This window comes from Nyctereutes procyonoides, unplaced genomic scaffold (genome assembly GCF_905146905.1).
Source record: "Nyctereutes procyonoides isolate TBG_1078 unplaced genomic scaffold, NYPRO_anot_genome, whole genome shotgun sequence".
Lineage (NCBI taxonomy): Eukaryota > Metazoa > Chordata > Mammalia > Carnivora > Canidae > Nyctereutes > Nyctereutes procyonoides.
This window is the reverse complement of record NW_026575140.1, coordinates 60,713,771-60,727,978: the sequence shown is the minus strand read 5'-3', so window position 1 is coordinate 60,727,978 and position 14,208 is coordinate 60,713,771.

Below are 14,208 nucleotides of genomic sequence, written 5' to 3'. Positions count from 1 at the left end.
ACAAAAATTTGAACAGATTGAGCTGGTTCTTTAAAAGAAATAAAATTGATAAACTCCTAGCCAGACTTATAAAAAATAAAGGAGAAAGAACCCAATAGATAAAATCAGGAAGGAAAGAGGAGAGATCAGAAACACCTCTGGTGAATACAATGAGAGAATATTATGAAAAATTGTATGCTAACAAACTAGACAATCTGGAAGAAATGGACAAATTCCTAGAAACTTATAAACTACCAAAACTGAAATAGGAAGAAATAGAAAATTTGAACAGAATACCTATTCCTCTCAAACTCATATTCAAAAAATGGAAATGGAAGGAAAACTTCCAAACTCATTCTATAGGTCAGCATTACTTTGATCCCAAAACCAGTAAAAGACCCCACTAAAAAAGAGAATTACAGACTAATATCCCTGATGAACATAGATAAAAAAAATTCTCTATAACACACTAGCAAATAAAATCCAACAGTACATTAAAATAATTTTTCACCAGGATCAAGGGGATTTATTCCTGGGCTGCACAGGTGCTTCAATATTCACAAATCTATCAATGTGATACACCATATTAATAAAAGAAAGAATAAGAATCATATGATTTTCCCAATAGATGCAGAAAAAGCATTTGACAAAATATAGCATCCTTTCCTGATAAAAATCCTCAGCAAAGTAGGGAAGATGGAACACACCTCAACATCATAAAAGCCATCTACAAAAGACTCATAGCTAATATCATCTTAAATGGGGAAAAACTGAGAGCCTTTCCCCTATGGTCAGAAACAAGACAAGGATGTCCACTCTCGCCATTAATATTTAACATAATCACGGAAGTCCTAGCCTCAGCAATCAGACAAGAAAAAGAAATAAAAGGCATCCAAATTGGCAAGGAAGAAGTCAAACTTTCACTATTTGCAGGTGACATGATACTCTATGTAGAAAGTCTAAAAGACTCCACCAAAAATTACTAGAACTCATACAGGAATTCAGCGAAGTCATAGGATATAAAGTCAATGTGCAAAAATCTGTTGTATTTCTATACACCAATAACACAGCTGCAGAAAAAGAAATCAAGAAATCGATCCCATTTGCAATAGCACCAAAAACAATAAGATACCTAGGAATAAATATAACTTAAGTAGTAAAAGATCTGTGCCCTGGAAACTACAGAACACTGATGAAAGAAATTGAAGAGGGCACAAAGAAAGGGAAAAGTATTCCATGTTTATGGATAGAAAGAACAAATATTGTTAAAATATCTATACTATCCCGGGACACCTGGGTGGCTTAGTGGTTGAGCGTCTGCCTTCGTCTCAGGTTGTGGTTCCCAGGTCCTGGGATCAAGTCCCGCATTGGGCTCCCTGCAGGGAGCCTGCTTCTCCCTCTGCCTGTGTCTCTGCCTCTCTTTCTGTGTCTCTCATGAATAAATAAATAAAATATTTTTAAAAATCTATACTATACAAAGCAATCTACACATTTAATACAATCTGTATCAAATTACCACCAGCATTTTTCACAGAGCTGAAACAAACAATCCTAAAATTTGTATGGAACCAGAAAAGACTCCAAATAGCTAAAAGACTGTTGAAACAGAAAACCAGTCTACGGCCATACCACCCTGAACGCGCCCGATCTCGTCTGATCTCGGAAGCTAAGCAGGGTCGGGCCTGGTTAGTACTTGGATGGGAAACAGAAAACCAAAGCTGTATCACAAAGGCATCACAATGCCAGATTTCAAGCTGTATTACAAAGCTGTGATCATCAAAACAGTATGGGCCTGGCACAAAAACAGACACATAGATCAATGGAACAGAATACAGAACCTAGAAATGGGCCCTCAACTCTATGGTCCACTCATCTTCAACAAAGCAGGAAAGAATATCCACTGGAAAAAAGACAGTCTTTTCAATAAATGGTATTGTGAAAACTGGACAGTTACATGCAGAAGAATGAAACTGGACCATTTTTTTCACACCATACACAAAGATAAACTCAAAATGGATGAGAGACCTTAACGTGAAATAGGAAATCATAAAAAATTCTAGGGAAGAACATAGGCAGAAACCTCTTTTTTCCCCTAAGATTTATTCATCTATTCATGAGCGACACAGAGAGAGAGGGAGAGAGAGAGAGAGAGGCAGAAACATAGGCATAGGGAGAAGCAGTTTCCCCACAGGAGCCCAGTGTGGAACTCAATCCCAGATCCTGGGATCACCCTGAGCTGAAGGCAGACGCTCAACTGCTGAACCACCCAGGTATACCAGAAACCTCTTTGACCTTGGCCACAGCAATGTCTTATTAGATGTGTCACTGGAGGCAATGGAAAAAAAGCAAAAATGAACTATTGAGACTTCATCAAGATAAAAGGTTTTGCACAGAAAAAGAAACAGTCTACAAAACTAAAAGGTAGCCTAACAGAATGGGAGAAGATATTTGCAAAATGATATATACCAGATAAAGGGCTAGTATCCAAGATCTATAAAAAACTTACCAAACTCAACACCCAGTTAAGAAATGGGTAATCCAGTTAAGAAATGGGCAGAAGACATGAACAGACATTTCTCCAAAGAAGATATACATGTGGCCAACAGACACATGAAGAAATGTTCCAAGTCACTTGTCATCAGGGAAACAAATCAAAACCATAATGAGATCTCACCTCACACCAGTGAGAATGGCTAAAGTTAACAGTCAGGAAATAGCAAGTGTTGGTGATGATACAGAAAAAGGGAAACCCTCTTACACTGTTGGTGGGAATGCAAGATGGTGCAGCCACTGTGGAGAACAGGATGGTGATTCCCCAAAAAGTTAAAAATAGAGCTACCCTATGACCCAGCAGTTGCACTAGGTATTTACCTCAAAGATACAAATATAGTGATCCAAAAGGGTACCTGCACCTCAATGTTTATAGCAGCCAAACTATGGAAAGATCTCAAATGTCCATTGACTGATGAATGGATAAAGAAAATGTGGTCTCTATACAATGAGATGTTACTCAGCCATCAAAAAGAATAAAATCTTGCCATTTTCAACAATGTGAATGGAGCTAGAGATTATTATGCTAAGTGAAATAAGTCAGAGAAAGACAAATACCATATGATTTTACTCATTTGTGAAATTTAAGAAAGAAAACAGATGAACATATGGGAAGGGAAAAAAGAAGGGAAACAAACAAGAACACTCTTAAGGATAGAAAACAAACTGAGGGTTCACGCAGAGAGGTGGGTGGGATGGGCTAGATGGGGGATGGGCATTAAGGAGGGAACTTGTGATGATGAGCACTGGGTGTTGTATATAAGTGATGAATCACTGAATTCTACTCTAGAAAGCAATAATTCACTATGTTAACTAACAAAATTTAAATTGAAAAAATAAAATAAAAAATAAAACAAATGATGAAGCACTCTTTGCAGTACTCCTGAGAAATTATATGGGTGTTGCTGGGGCTCAAAGCTTCCAGGCAAGATCTTGGAGCATGATGTTCTACACCCTCTTCCAGAAGATCCATAGTACGTGCTAGTGTATTAAAGGTACAAGTACTCCTGTGGCAAAGAAACTCTTTAACTTTGTTGAATAAGATTTCCCAAACATATGTGAACATAGAAGATTATTTTCTTTCTTTTAGCCTCATTTTTAGAAAGATGTTTAACTCGGTTTCAGAAAAAAACTTCATTTGCTTGCATAGTCTCTCTTCTGCAGAGAGATAGATGATAGATAGATAAGAGATACAAAAATAGATATACAGTCAAGATTATTTCCCAGATCCTGTCTCTGCTCCAGTTGCAGTTCCACATTCCTGATTTGATTGGTGTTACCTGGAACACTTTAAGGAAAATTCGTTATGAGTTGCGCACTTGGTCCTCATAGGATCTGCTTTAGAATATGTAAGTAAAATATGGAGAACCCACTCACACAGCTATTCATGGACGACATGAAGACACCAAGTGACTTTTTCTTGAGAAGCCCTACTACGTCCACAAAGGTTGAAGTACAAATACGAGCTAATGTGCAACTTTGTTCGAGTGGACTAGCAGCCAGTAACAGTCTCTGCATCATATAATTGGGATGAAGACTTTGAAAAACCTCTCAGAGTGAATCTCTAGTCCAGAGGTTTTTGGAATAGGTGCAACTGACAAGATCCCATGCTGGTGTGACTCATTTTGCCCCTGAGATTATCCTTCGAGAATTTTGATGTCCAATTAAAAATAGTGTCCTGGATCTCCACATCCTTGTGTTAGGATAAAAATGCCGAGAAATATACCTCACAGAACCTCTCAGAAAGAGATAGCACCGTACCTAGCTAGCTACGTCCTGGTCGTGGAAAACAACCGGATTTTAAGGATTCTTTGCAAGGCTGTGAACTTTACAATTGTTCCACTAGGTGGCACTGGCAATACTTTTTTGAAATGACGCAATGTTCCGATAATTTGTTTAAGTCACAAAACTAGAGCTTTGTTGCTGAGTGTTGGACGAGGAAGCTGGTCGAATGATCGATTTTAATTCCTGTCATTATGCCACTGATTTTCAAATAAGGTTTGTGTCCCTGTCACTTACCCCTCAACTTGGGGAAGCTTCCTTCATGGAAACAGGCGTCAGGACTGTGTGTCCTGTCAGGTCACCACGACATGTGGCAAGCCCCTTGGAGCCAGGACTTGTGAGTCATCAGGGCCCCTGGGTGGCAGACTTGAACATGCCCCACAAAATACACAACATGCACACAGCACAGAGCTGCATTCTAAAGGGGAGCCAAACCCACTGACAACAAGAGGAAAGAAGTCCCCAGACCCCTAGGCCTGGGACCTGTACACTCACCTCTCAGGGGTACAGACCACCTAAGGTTTCTGAAGCTTCCTTCTGTCATGATTCAGTTGTCCTAATTTAGGGAGATTGGATACCTGCCATCCTGGAGTGTGCCAAATGCTGATCTAGAATTTCTCACCGCTCAATAAGCACTCTTGTTTAACCTGAAAGGACAACATTATGCCTCAAAATCCATACTGAGAGAAGGAAAAGTTCTCCTCCATATTCTTAGAATTCATTATAATCCACTCTAGAGTCAATCACTGAAAACTGTCACTGCACATCAACCAACCAAGAAACGAGCGTGGGGCAGATGCTATCCAGCCAACCTGTGAGTCTCGTGAACCTGGTTGTCACAGAGCTGGGCTCACAGGAATCAAAATCAGAGCTTCATGGTTCATTACAAGTGAGGATCTCGCTGTTTCCATTTTCATAGCTTCACGCTGGCTCCCAGGACATCAACTGGGCGTCCTCAGCAATGTTCCTACTTCCTGTGCCAAAAACATTTAAAATCGGTAACCAAAAGTGTGTTTTGGTTTGTTTTTTAGTATTTACATATACCAGCAAAATGCCTTTACTTGACAGCCTTCCCCGTCTTTCCTTGGACATGCTGAGCACTAAATGCCTGGTACTGGTCACAGTAGAGCAGTCACGGCCCCCTCCGATTCTGTCTGTAAAGGACTTGCTTTCTGTGGTTAAGGCATGGCCATGCTTGGCTGGGTGCTTTAGCCAGCCTGTGTCTGGGCTCCTTGAGAGCCGCGTGGCATGTGCCTCTCTTTGCAAAGCAGTGAAAGGGAAAAGGGATTCTGAGAGCGCTAAGTGCCTCTGAGCACGTGGGGAACAGTGTGTACACTTATGTTGGCTCTGTTTCTGGAAAATTCTTGTCCGGATCATTTCAAGGTAAGCAGAGGACTGGCACACTTACCATTGATGCCCACAGCCATGCTTAACTTTTCTGAGTGCACTCATCAGCTTTATCCCTTGTAAGCAAGATGCCCTGCTGACTTCCCAGCCTCATAGGGGACATCTGAACCACTTCATGGCTTGAGCAACAGCAAGATAAAATAAAGGTCAAGGAAGCAGGGCAATGGGGAGGTGAAATGCTGGACCATATTGAACAGTAGCAGTAACGGAAGCAGAGCATCTGAACAGCAAAACGACTGAAATTATGGGGCATTAGCTGGCAAATGAACTAATGAGTCAGAGCTAGTTCACCAGAACTGCATTATACATTCTGTACTCATATGATGCTTCTGCTTGATATTTACATTTAAGTTCAGAACATTTCCTGAAATCTCCAGATACAGCAAATTTGGGAGTGGGGGGATATGACAATACTATATGTAGTTTGATTACTGAAGATGAAAAAAATTAGAGGAACCAGTTAGATCAGTGGATTCAGGGCTTTCATTTACAGTCAAGAAACTGAGGCCAGGAGATAAGAGGTGATGTCTCCAAGATCTTAGGACAGTGTTGGAGATGGGTCCATTGCAGTCATCTCATCTTCCTCCTTCCAGGAGAATCCCCTCTACCCTGGGCCAGGGCACTAGGTGTGCAGACACACTGCTCATCACAGATCACAAGACACACTCGGTTCTTCCACAAGGCGACCGCCACTGTGATGGGCCACAGAGAGCTGTGTCTCTCTGGCCTTGGCTCATTGCTGTGCCCCGCCAGGGAGAATTTGCAGCTCATCCTCTCCTCACAGCTGAGGTTGCTTGACCCTGACTGACCTTGGTCAGGAGCCATCGAAGGGGCCCCAGCTCAACCACACAGGACTCAGTGAAGTATTTTCTCTGCCGGGACAACGTTGGCTTTGTATACAATTTTGACCGCCTGGTTTCTATGTTTTTCTAGGTTTGGAGCCCACACCACAGACCCTACTTTTGCGTGCTCCAGGGTGTTTCTACCCAGATCTTGGGTAACTCAAGGTCAGGTCCTTGCTGCCACCCAGAGGGTGGGCCTCCCTATTTGTGAGGCACTGGCCCTTTCCTACAGTGAAGACACAAACACTGAAACAAATACAACTATCTCACTTTTGTTTGATCTATCCTGCATGTCTTCTATTTTTCTTCCCCTGTTGTGCTCAGAGGTCAAGCTGGCTTCTTCACCAAGAAAGGAGCTGTCAGCTATGAGGACTGACACCTGTCCAGCACTGGAACACCCCCTGGGGACCCCTACTCTGAAAAGTGTCAGCACAAAGCTAGCCACAACCTTTGCTCCTTCAGCTCTATCAATGTCACCTCTTAGAATATACAGATTCTGGGACCCCCTCCAGATCTTCTTTACCCAGAGCCTATGCCTGTCCCTGACATCTCTGAGGCTCCTCTTTCTACCAAATTCTTCTTCTCTTCCTCTCTCTGGCTTTGTTTGGCATCACTGGAGACCCCAACACAACAAGTATGTGTCCCAGACCTGTAGACCATCCACCTGTATCCAGCAGCCCCTTGGCCACCAGTAGGGATGCACGCATCACCGAGGGGTTCACCCTTGGTAGAACAGCTAGTGGAGGAGACTCATTCAGACCTTGGCAGTAGGGAATTCAGGGGACCCGTGATCTAGAGCAACCCTGTACAACAGAAATTACAACACATTCACATACATAATTACAAATTTTATAGAAGCTACATTTAACAAATGAGAAAAAAATAGACAAAATAAGCTTTAATGATATTTTATCTCACTCAATATATCTAAAATATCAGTATTTCAAATATAATTAAGATTTTAAAAATTAATAATAAGATATTTTACATTCTGTTTTTCATATGACATCTTTGGAATCCAGTGGGTATTTTATGCTTACTGCCAATAGTCTCTGCTCTGGTTAGCCGAGGTTCTGGTGCTCAGTAGCCATCTGTGCTGAAAAAGAGACAGAGTAGTTGTGGATGCGGCCCTGCACGTTGGCAGAGCAGCCAGAGGAGAACAGAGGGGACCCTCCACATGCAGCACCGTGGATCCCTTCACTTTCTATTAGCTGCCTTTTGTCTTCATCCTATTCCAAATCCACCCTGATCTCGTGAGAACACCCCCGCCCCTAAGTCCTGCTGTCACTGCAGCCCAACAACCCTTTCCAGCCTCCCTCCAGGAACAATGTGGAGGGGCTGTGGGCAGAATGGGCCCACTGCAGCCGTGTGCGGGGCAGGCCACACCAGAGGCCACAGCTGAGAGTGTAATACGGGCACGTCACCATCTGTGGAACCTGGTGCCTAGGGGCAGTGCTCGGCCTGCTCCCTGGGATGCTGGCATGCTACCTGCAGACGGACACCGCTTCTCTAGGCCTTGATGATGAGCCCCAGCTCATCTAAAGTGACAGCGGTAGTAATGGAAGAGGACCTCCATACTCTCCTGGGCGCCACAACTGGTTCCGTGCTCCACATGCATTAATTTACTTACTGTCACACAAGTGACAACAAAGCACAGAGAGACTAAGAGCCTGTCCTAAGTCATACAACTGGTGTGGGGAAGGCTAGGGATCTATATGCAGATATTCAAACTGAAATAGTGCCCAGTAGGGGTGGATCACGGCGGCAGGGGGGGGGGGATGACTGGGCTCACTCCACCAGACATGAAGCGCATACCCAGACCAAAGCTGAGGTCATAGCTCTAAGTCCTTGCACTTCATGTTCACATGGTCTGTAGGCCACTTCTCTTTGGTTTAGTCCAGTGACTAAGTGTTTCTCTACTGCTCTGCTTCTTGAGGATATGGAATTCTGGCTTAAAACCTCCAAGAAGGAGCAGGACGGATTCCACAATAAGAACCTCAGTCACCCACTTCTTCACCGTTAGGTAGGAGTCACCTACCTCCTCCCGGTTCTGGGCAAAGTGGGGGTTCTTCCCATGGTGCTGAAGGCATCTGCTCAACAACCGTCTTGTCCATGTTGAGTGGGGACTAGAATAGGGACACACAAGCCTAGAAACAAGGAAGCAGAACCCAGTAAGGATTTATGATTATTTGTCCGTGAAATACAGCTTAACATTTGTTGGAGCAATAGTTTTCCTTTACTGGATGTCTTCTCTAGACCCGTTTCAAGTATTATCTGTATTTCCTAGATATTTGCTAGAGGAGAGACCCAGTGGCATCTACATTGCAAAGATTAGCCAGTCATCAAGGATTTCTCCCAAGGAAAGGTGAGGACGAGGTGGGATGACAGTCACTGCCCTCTGAGGCCCGGCCCAGCTGAGCCTAAAATCCTGCGGTGTAGTCAGAAGGGGTCCAGATGGGATCCTAAACCCATAACCAGCCACGTGACCCCATCAGCTGAAGCACACATCTTCCTCTTTTCCAACCACATGCCTGACTATTTCGGCATCGGTAACTGAATCAGCTCTGAGCACGCATCCCGTGGCTGAAAACATCAAATCTCCTGAGTCTAATCCCATTCATTGTTTTAAATCCATAGGGAGTGATGTAGTCATTCTACAGCTGCACGTTCACCTGGCCTCGCCCTGAGGGTCCAGTGCTGGAAGCCTGTCTCACGCTGCCTGGGGGTGCACTGGCCCAACTCCAGCCTGCCTGAAAGCCCTGTCTGAATTCCTGAATTCCATCTCTTTGGGAAAAGAAAGAAGATGCATTAAGGTGTTTCCTTTGGCAGAATAATCATTGATGATTCTTTACTTAGTGAGGAAGAATTAAGACTTTGGTCCCGAGGGCAAAAACACACCCTATGGAAGCGTGGTTTTACACTAGCTGAATGCCTGTTACCAGACATGATGATCGTGAGATCATCAGAATTGAGTCAAGCTTGGGAAGGCCCTTGGTGTATGCCCTCCAGACTAGTGCCCATAGTCGAAGCTCTGGGGAACAGGCACTCTGCTGATGATAAGACCATTGCCCAAATCTCTTAGAGTCAAATTTAACTTTGAGTGTCTTATTCATTGCCTCTTCTTCACTAAACATAGTAATTCTGTGTATACAGCTGATGACTTCTGCTTCCTGGGGTGGTTGTATATTCCTCAGAAAGGAACTGAAATTAGGTTTAGGTGTAAAACTGGGCCAAACCATCCAAGCAAGAAGTTTAACTAAAAAGTGCCATAAACATAATTAGCCAATCATGTGAATTGATAATACAGGTTAGACATACAAAATATCAGCTGATTTTTATTTTTTTAAGATTTTATTTATTTATTCATGAGATACACACACACACACACAGAGAGAGAGAGAGAGAGAGAGAGAGGCAGAGACACAGAGGGAGAAGCAGGTTTCATGCAGGAAGTCAGATGTGGGACTCATCCCAGGACCCTGGGATCATGACCTGGGCCAAAGGCAGATGCTCAACCATCGGGCCACCAAGGTGCTCCAATATCAAGTGATTTTTAAAACAGGGATTAAACACTTCTCCACGGCAGAGTGTCCTAACCGCTGGGAACATAAATGGTGGTTGAGGGTAGAGTAGGCTGGGAAACAGTGGGCACCTGAAATGGACTGGGCTCCCCTCCTCCCCTCTGTGAAAGTGCCAAGTCCCAGTGACACCTGAAGTAGATGTTCTCTGGGGTGCATAGCTCTCCTGTGAGACAACATACAATTCAGACAGTCCCTGAATTAGGACAAGTGAGACAGGTGCTCATTCTTTCTATGCAGCACTGAGCAGTTTCAATTCTAATCTCTAGCAAACAACAGCAACCTTGGAGTCCTCCCATGTGGGTGGTTCCATGGGGGTGGTCCCATTGGTGCTGGTCCCCATGGGAGGTGGTCCCCTAGGGGAATGGTCCCTTGGGGTGGTCTCCATGGGGCATGGTCCTTGTAGCCAGAGCTATGGTGAGTTGGTAATGGGATAACATTACCAACTGGCTGGGGCCAGTTGTACAGCCTTGAATGGATCTGGCATCACTTGTTCTGCTTCAGAGTCATATAGACTACAGAAATTCCCAGGTTCCTGATCTTCTGACTCAAAAAGACCCTTGTATATGAGGTGCTCCCTGCTGGCCTGGAGGAGGGCTTGCACACAGGATCCAAGGGTTACAGGCATGAGGGAAAGAGGAGAAGGTGTGGAGGGGGGCGGGGGGGGGGGTCACGAGGGTCCCTGGGGAGGAGGACTGTGATATTTGTAGCTCTTTATCTTGCTGCTCACTGCTATGGATGTAGGACCTTGGGAGATGTGTCTGCCCCTAGTTGGGCACAAATGTAACAGTGGTGGTTGTGTGGTGTGTGTGTCCTCGGGGGCACGGGCCTTGGGAAGGGTGCTCACTCTTGCCATCTTCTACAAGCCCAGGGCACAGCTCTGTGCAGAGCTAGCTCATTCTTCTTCCCCCTTCTTCCTCAGGGAAGGAACAAATCCTAACCGATAGGATGGAAGGAAGCACAGTAAGCTCACTCACTGCATTTAGAGCTGGTATATTTCACAGAAAAGCTCCTTTCATATTTCCCATAGTGAGAAATATTCCATCCTTTGCAGTTTCCGGTCATTCTGTAAAACCTGTGACTTTTGCGTGGGATTTCCTGGTTTAGACCAATGGATTAGGGAGAGTTGTTAGTACATGACGGCTGAGCCAGTACAAACTTGACAGAGAAAATACAGCCCTGCAACAAGCTGGAGCTAGTAGGCCATTGGTAGTGTAAAGAATGACTAATTTATAGGAAAAAAGAAAACCATTTATAGTATAAGTAAATTTTATTATAGGTAAGAGTTTTAAAGCAAATGCTTAATTAATAACCCAGATGTTCTTGCTCGACGCTCGCTGCATCTCTGTGGCAGGGATGGCATTTATTCACCCTGCAGCACCCGGTCTTGCCATCATGCTCCTGTGCCAGGGAGTGTAATGTGTCCCAGACGATTCAGAGCAACATGAGGAGCAGACAGATACAGCTGGCCCTTGGACAACCACACACCTGCCTGCAGATGTAGGTGAGCCTGCCCTGCAGCTATGGCCACCTAGGAGTCCCCGCCTTGAGGAGGGTCCAGGGCTTCTGTACCGCAGAGCAGCCCCAGTGGGTGAGGACTCGGGTGCCCAGTGCAGTGCCCTCTGGCCCTTGGCACCCTCCTCAGCTGCAGCCTGGCCTCCTGCCGCTGGCTCTAGGCACTGGGCCTGACCTCCACCCAGGCACGTGGCAGCCTGCAGCCCTGCCCCTCTCCACCCTGCCCCCCAGGTGCAGGGGCAGCATATGGCATCCCTGCACCCATGGCCTACTAAGATCTTGGGAGCTGGGGTGTGTGGTTGTGAATAAAGGCCTTGTGGCTTCTGCTGTCAACTCTTACAAAAAATAAGGGAAGGGAGGCCCCTGGGTGGCTCAGTCAGTTGGGCATTGGACTCTTGGTTTTGGCTCAGGTCATGATCTCAGGGTGGAGGGATCAAGCCCCACGCTGAGCCCTGCCCTGGGCATGGAGTCTGCTAGGATTCTCCCTCTCTCCCTCTCTCTCTCTCCCCCTCAGCCCCTTGCCCCTCCCCCATACCCCTGCTGCAAGCTTGCTCTCTCTAAAAACAATAAATCAGTAAAAGTGTAAAGTGGACCCGTGCAGTTCAAACCTTCAAGGGTGTCTGTAGGCCCCTCATCTAGTGACTCAGGATGCTCCTCCTCTTTTAGCAAGCACGCATTTGTTGAGCATGTGAACCTCTCCCCTCCAAAGCCGTGCTGGCACTCCAGACTTCACAAAGCGAGAAGGTGTGTGATTGACTCCAGTTTGGTTCTCTGATGTCACTCACCTCATCTCCTTTGTTCACTGCCCTTCAGCCACACGGGTGCCCTTCTGCTCTTCAGACAAACCAAATTCATTTCTGCCCCAGGGTCTCTGTAGGTGCAATTCCTCCGCAGAGCCCAGCTCCCTGGCTCTTCACACAGCTGGCTCAAGCTCCCTCTTACCCGCCTAGCCCCAGGTGGCAGACCCACGGTGGTCTGCAGTGTTTCCTGCAGATCACAGCTGTCTGGAAGCATCGTTTGTTTGTGTGTGAGGAGGTTCTGTGATGACAGCGGGATCTGCCCATCACACTGCGGAGTTAGCTGCTGTGCACGGCCAGGCACACATACACCTTCCCCGGATGAGCTGTGTGCTGGGAAGTCTGGGTCACTGTCCTAGCTCTGTTGCTCATCAGCTATGTGCCCTTAGGAAATTCACTTTGCATCTTTGAGAAGCACGTTCATCGTGTGTAGAGGATGGAGCCCTGTTTGCCCAAGCATTTGCACACACCATCCGAGAGGCCTCTGAGGCACATGCCAAGATGGGAAGCAGTGAGAGTCACCTGCGTGGGAAGCCTCTCCACCCTCCTACCCAATGCCACCGCAATAAGGACATTTTACTTTTATTTTGCTAGACATTTGGGACTTACATGTAAGATTTCATTTGAAGAAAGGTCTCCACATTAATATTAAAAATACCAGGTTTTAAAATCACTGATTCTGGTCATTAGGTCTTCTTCCATCTTGAATTGTGACAACATCGGAAGCAGAAGTCACCCCTCCGGGCTTTCCTCAGCCAGCTTGAACTTCCTGTTACTATTCCTACTACCTGCTTTTGGAATCATCATCCAAATTCAGAACCTCAGAGTTATTTTTAACAGTCCCTTCTTCTTCCTCTTCTCCACACAGCCAGTTGTCCAATTGTCCCAAATGCCTTCTGCATCCACTTCATATTTTCTGTTCCTCAAGAATGGAAATAAGGTTCTGTGTAAGCCCTGGGTCAGGGGGTCAGGACTGATAACCCTTGGCATGTTACAGTAGCTGCTGCATGGTGCTCCCTGGACACTGTGCGGCTGATCCATTACCCACACAACTACCAATTACCTGCTCTGGGTGAAGTGAGTCTCAACAATGTGCCCTGCAGGTGTCCTGGACATGGCTACACCATCTGCCAGGCCACAGCCCGCTTCACGGCTCTGTACATGGGCTCACCAGGACTGGGACGTGGGATCTCACTTTCCCAGCCTGGCATCTACATACAGCCTGGCTGGTAGTGGTCTCTAAGTCTACCAGCAAAAGACTACTGTCTAAACAGTGGCGGTGGATTAATCCGGTGTTTCCTCCTGGGAAGTGTAAATGCAGGATGTGAGGGAATCTGCGGGCATCAGGTTGGACCCCTTCTGATTTTCTTAGCAGACATTGACAGAAGTTTTATTACCAGGCTCATGTTGCTGGTGAGAAAACCATAACTTAGAGAGGTGAGGAACTTTCTTAAAAGCACAATCAGGAAGAAAATGGAGCAGGGCTGGCCCCGTGTGGAGCTGAGGAACTTGCGCTCATGGCCACCCTGACGCACTGGCCCCACCGCACAGGTGGCAGAGGCCTGTGTCTGAGCAGGGTGTGTGCACAAGACGGCCTCAAATGATTCTGCAGAACTGCACGTGGGTGGTACATGGGGGCCTGTAAGCTCATGTACAGCTTGTACATGGGAGCTTATGGGCCACGGAGGGGTACGGGATACAGGATGACAGGCCGGGGAAACAAGCTTCGTATACAAACCGCAGACTAGCTGGTGGGTC